This window comes from Larimichthys crocea, chromosome XI (genome assembly GCF_000972845.2).
Source record: "Larimichthys crocea isolate SSNF chromosome XI, L_crocea_2.0, whole genome shotgun sequence".
Taxonomy (NCBI): domain Eukaryota; kingdom Metazoa; phylum Chordata; class Actinopteri; family Sciaenidae; genus Larimichthys; species Larimichthys crocea.
In genome coordinates this window covers 12293437-12298761 of record NC_040021.1, presented here as the reverse complement: position 1 = coordinate 12298761, position 5325 = coordinate 12293437, and the positions used below count along the sequence as shown (strand labels likewise).

At 36.0% G+C, this 5325-nt stretch overlaps 1 protein-coding gene across 1 annotated transcript in view; it reads left to right on the top strand.

Annotated features, from left to right (window-relative positions):
* mtfr2 (mitochondrial fission regulator 2) overlaps positions 1-5325 on the top strand; it is a 29524-nt gene that overhangs the window by 20567 nt on the left and 3632 nt on the right. The window lies entirely within an intron of this gene.

The following is a 5325-nucleotide window of genomic DNA, read 5'->3' as shown; positions in this document are numbered from 1 at the left end:
TTTTTTAATTTTTTTTTTTGGCCTTTTATGCCTTTTTATTGATAGTACAGCTGAAGATAGACAGGAAGCAGGGGGCAGAGAGAGGGGGAATGACATGCAGTAAATGGCCGTCCGATGCGGGATTCGAACCGGGGCCAGCTGCAGCGAGGACTATAGCCTCTACCCCTGGTGTCTTTCTAGTGGCTGACAGAACAGATGTTTACTAAGGTCTTAAAGTTCAAACTGAATCTAAAAATCGAAAGACTGCCATTATGTGGGAATTTCACAAGATTTGAGTGTGCTGCAATTTAACCGATACTTTTTATTTTAATTGTATATTTCATTTCTGTTACATAAATATGCTGTTATTTTTTGACCACTACTGAAAACCATAGATTGAAACTTTCAAGCATGTTCAACTGTGGCTTTGAACAAAATCTGATTTCAAAGCAGGTACAACTGTTGTTGAACTAATAAGCCACTTAAGTTTGAAGTTTGTTGAATTGTCAGGTCTTTCTGATAAACATATTTTTCCACAGACAGTTAAAGTTTCGATCTCAAGCAGTGGACAATGTCTGCAACAGAAGTAATGACAAATACTTCTGCTTTTTTACTTCACATTTTTTCTTAAAGGCACAATTATAAGATTTGACACATCACTTAATAAGCTCAAGGTTAGACTACTGCAATGCACTTTATGTCGACGTCTCCCAGTCTTCTCTCAGTCGCCTTCAACTTGTGCAAAACGCTGCTGCCCGTCTTTTAACCAACACCAACAGACATGTGCATATCACTCCTGTTCTTAACTCCCTTCATTGGCTTCCTGTGCTTTATAGAATTGATTTTAAACTTTTAATGTTTGTTTTTAAAGCTCTTAACAGCATATTTATCTGAGCTTTTAACTGTCCGTAATCCTGGTAGAGCTCTGAGGTCTACAAATCAACTTTGGCTGGAAGTGCCCAGGTCAAAATATAAACACTGGGGTGACTGAGCATTTTCCATTGCTGCCCCCAGGCTCTGGAATAAGCTCCCCAACGAGATGTGTTTTGTTTCAGACCTGGGCCTTTTTAAATCCAGGCTAAAAACCCACCTATTTAGGATGGCTTTTAATAATAAATAGTTTGATGACACTTTACCTTTATCTTATTTGATTTTGTTGTATTTTATTGCTTTCACTGTTCCTTTATTGTTTTTAATTTGTTTGTTTTTACTTATTGTTCTCTTTATTTATTATCTGCGGTAAAGCATTTTGGTACACCGAAAGGACTGTTGTAAAGGGCTGTATAAATAAAGTACATTTACATTTACATTTACACTGCTCAAAGCTAGTAAAAGTTAATTTAACCCAAAACATTTAATGTAGTTTAAATTGAGCAAATGATTATTTTTATAAGATAAATATGACACACAGAGTCAGTTAAATATGAGCCCTAGTGTTTTTCTAGTGGCTGACAGGACAGATGTTTACTAATGTCTCAAAGTTCAAACTGAATCTAAAAATTGAAAGACTGCCATCATGTGGAACGGAGGATTTCACAAGATTTGAGAGTGTTACAATTTGACCCAAACTATTCAACTGAAGTATTTCTTTCAATTTCTGTAATATAAATATGCTGTTATTTTCTGAACATGGATTGAAACTTTCAAGCATGTTTGACTGTGGCTTTGAAGTTTATTTTACTGCCACATCTCTCTGATGAATGTAGGTTCACACAGGCAGTTAAAGTTTAGACCCCAGGTCAAATCTGGTTTTATCGTTAACCCTCACACCATGATCTTCTGACATACATTTTGATAAAAACGAAAGCTCTTGTTTGGTTTAACAACCAACATTTATTGACATCTACAACTTTTTGGTTTAACATGTGTACCATTAAACTTAAACAAAAATGTCAATGTTCTCCAGTCCTTCAAACATTATGAGGTAACTAATAAATAGTGTTTCATTATTTTTTATCTTGTTTGCTAAAAACTATAGTTGACAGTCCTCAGCAGTCATCCTCTCTCCATTCTCTTCCTCTTCATCCCGAAGACTGTGGAAAATACAAAAGAAGTTTAGAAAGACTTAATACCACTTGTATAACAATTATTATATCTAGTAATACTGAGCGTCATGATACATAAACACCATGAGCCAACTATGTAATAAAAATGCATGCAAAAATAAACAACAAATGTTAAAAATTAATTGGGAGAGGCTTAAAAAACAAAAAATAAATAAAATAAAAAAATCATATGATTGTAGCTTGATTCTAGAAGACAATCTTTTGTTTTACCTGGACAGTGAATAGGTCAGTCTGTGCAGGCTCCCAGTCCATAGCAGTGTCCTCATTTTCATCATAGTCAGATTGAAATGGTTGGACAGAACTACAGCACAACAGTGATGCAGAGACACAAATAAATGAGATTTAGTCTGTAGTAACATACTGATGAGACTATTAAAGTGATTAAGTCCATAGATTGCATGAACAAAGATACAACCATTAACTCGTATGTAATAGACGTAACTATCAGGATAATAAATGGTAAGGACATTAAAACATACTGTATTCCAGGTGCAATGGTTTGCGACATAAAAGAGAAAATTTCTCAACTGATGAATTAACACTCCACAATTATTGTTCTACAAACAACTATATGAATCATTTCTATCTGTTCTGTCGACATAAGTGAGCAGATATGGAGTTAAAGTACTGATGGGCCATTTTAGGTTCAGCCTGCGCCACCCAGTGGCCAGGCCTACGATGAAAAAGAGATAACAGCTCACACCTTCCCAGTCTGATGGGATTGATAAGGCCAGCAAGATCACCAAACCTTTGTCTTAGCAAGCAGACATCAGAAATTTAAAGAACTAGATGTGATGTTAATATGTGCCACTGAGGTGCGCTGCCATATCTCAAATCAGCGCCATTAAAATCAATATCAAAGAAAATATGCTTGGACAGACAGGAGCGAAGATCTTTCTCCTAGACCGGTGTCCTAGAGTTCTGTTGCTATTGTTCCCATTACTGTAAGAAAAAAGCGCCTTGGAGAAATGCCATGCTGATAAAAAAAATCTAAAAAGAAAGTGTTTAAAGGTGAATGTCGGTAGTGAAAAATAAATCTCTAGGTATCTCTCTATTATGACATCATTATGAATTTTTATCCACTAAATCATTCGAATTTATTTATCACATATAATCATATAGAGCAAACTGTGATGCAATGAATTTAGAATATTTGACAAGTTGTCTTCTAAAGGTATAGGGCCTGTAGTATCCTTGCACAATTTTATCTTATCTACTCTCTAATAATGGAGGAAATTGTCAAACGTTTAAAATCCTCCACCTGCTGCCTTGATATCATACTGGTATTTTGGACTGCATGACATAAGCTCCTCTGCAAACAGTCAACACCTCTCCTCTCAGGCTATTTCCTACAGGCCCTGAAAACTGCAGTTATACTTAGTTATACCTTAAAAAAGAACAACAAACTAGACAAGTCACACACAGACAATAAACCTTTAGAGGCCCATATCAAAACTTCCTTTTTAAGTAAAACCATTGAAGCACTGAAAAATGTTAAATCTTTTGCAACTGGACTGAACCGTAGACCCATGATATGTTTCGCCTCTCATCCAAGAGACTTCATCAGTACTAACTAACTGGTAGGGAAACCCAGGTATTTAGCCTCAGTGAGATTGTGAACAGAGCCATTTTTTCTACTTGATTCATTAAGTGGTTTCTGTGGCCTTCAGCTCTGTTGGGAGATAACTTTGACAGCCTCCTTTCAAACTACCTTTCCTCCCTACCCAACGTGCAAATGGTATTGCTGCATTTACGTTTTGAATTGAAGAAGCTGCTTGGATGAGAGGTTAAACGTCTTCATGGATCTACAAACAAAATAAGGAAACACTGTTTGCAGTCCAGATTTTGACCACATCACAGCAAAGAGACTGCTCTTGTTAAGATCCATTTCTTATCTGCTGTCCCATTATGAACCATACAGACCCCTCAGATTGTCTATGACAGGTCTGCTTACTGTCCCCAGAGTCAAAACTAGACCTGCAGAGGCACTATTGAATCTTTATGCAGCGTATATCTGGAACAATCTCCCACAAAACTTGAGGTCAACCGTTGAATCTTATAAATAAGGGGTTAAGACAAATTTGGGACAATTTCCCTATATTTTATTTTATTTCTTTGTTTAAATACTTTTAATTTTGTTTTATATCTTGACTTTATATCCTATTTAAGGCACCTTGAATGGCTTTATTGTTGAAAGGTGCTATACAAACAAATCTACTGTGCCTTACCTGTAATCAGAAGCAGTCCATTCTGTGGCATCCTGAACAAAACAAATAACACACGCAACATTAAAATGTTTTACTTAAGACCAGATATTTAAATAGATTTTGACTTTGCACTTTGGTATGAAGCCTACTTGTTGAGAGGAAAATGGAAAGGTTTTGTTGTCATAGACGATTACACCACCAGATCCACTTGGATTGTCTACGCACTCGATTGAAATCTGCAATATCATCAAACGTGTTATGAAAATATGTCATATAAAGTCCGTAATATATCAACGTGTTAGCATGCCAATCAACATGCTAGCAATGCTAATGCCTCGAATGAAGAGACTGGACACTGATCAGTTCAATAAATTAATCGCCGTCTATGCAAATTGTTACATCTGCAGCATTTTCTCATACCAAATAGTTTTACAAATTTCATTTGTTTAAACTTACACGAAGGTCAAGGGACGCCATTGTTTGTTTCCTCAATCACACGATGACTGGCGACGAGACGTCAGCGCATGCGTGTTACGTATTGTATACAATACTGTATGCATTTATGTAAAGTAGTGTTGAAAATGTTAAAAAAAATACATTGATCCCTTTGCCTGTTAGGTTAATCTGGGTTATTCTGATAACTATTTTTCATTTGTGTCAGACTTCCGACTTTCATATAGAAAAATACCAAACTATTGACTTTAAAGTACATTTTCTTGGACTCTCACTATACGCTGATGACATATGATTTAACAGGCGTTTACAAACAAAGTAAATGAAACTGTTCTTTATTACTCCCAAAACCTGAAAAACAAAAACTTACCTCTTTCTGTCACTTTTCCTCTGTTCATTTTGTGACACATCGGTCCTCGGCTGAGAGAACAAACAGATAGTTAACGTCCATATTCGCTAATAGGATTAGAAATCTCCAGTTTTGGTAGATGTCTATTAAAAACATCTTCTTTACCATCTGAGGTTATTTCACTGCCTGAGGCGAAGCTAACTCTTTGCTTGTGTATGAACAAAAATGAGTGGAACAGGAAAAGGGAGGGACAGGAACTAAGTGGTCAAGA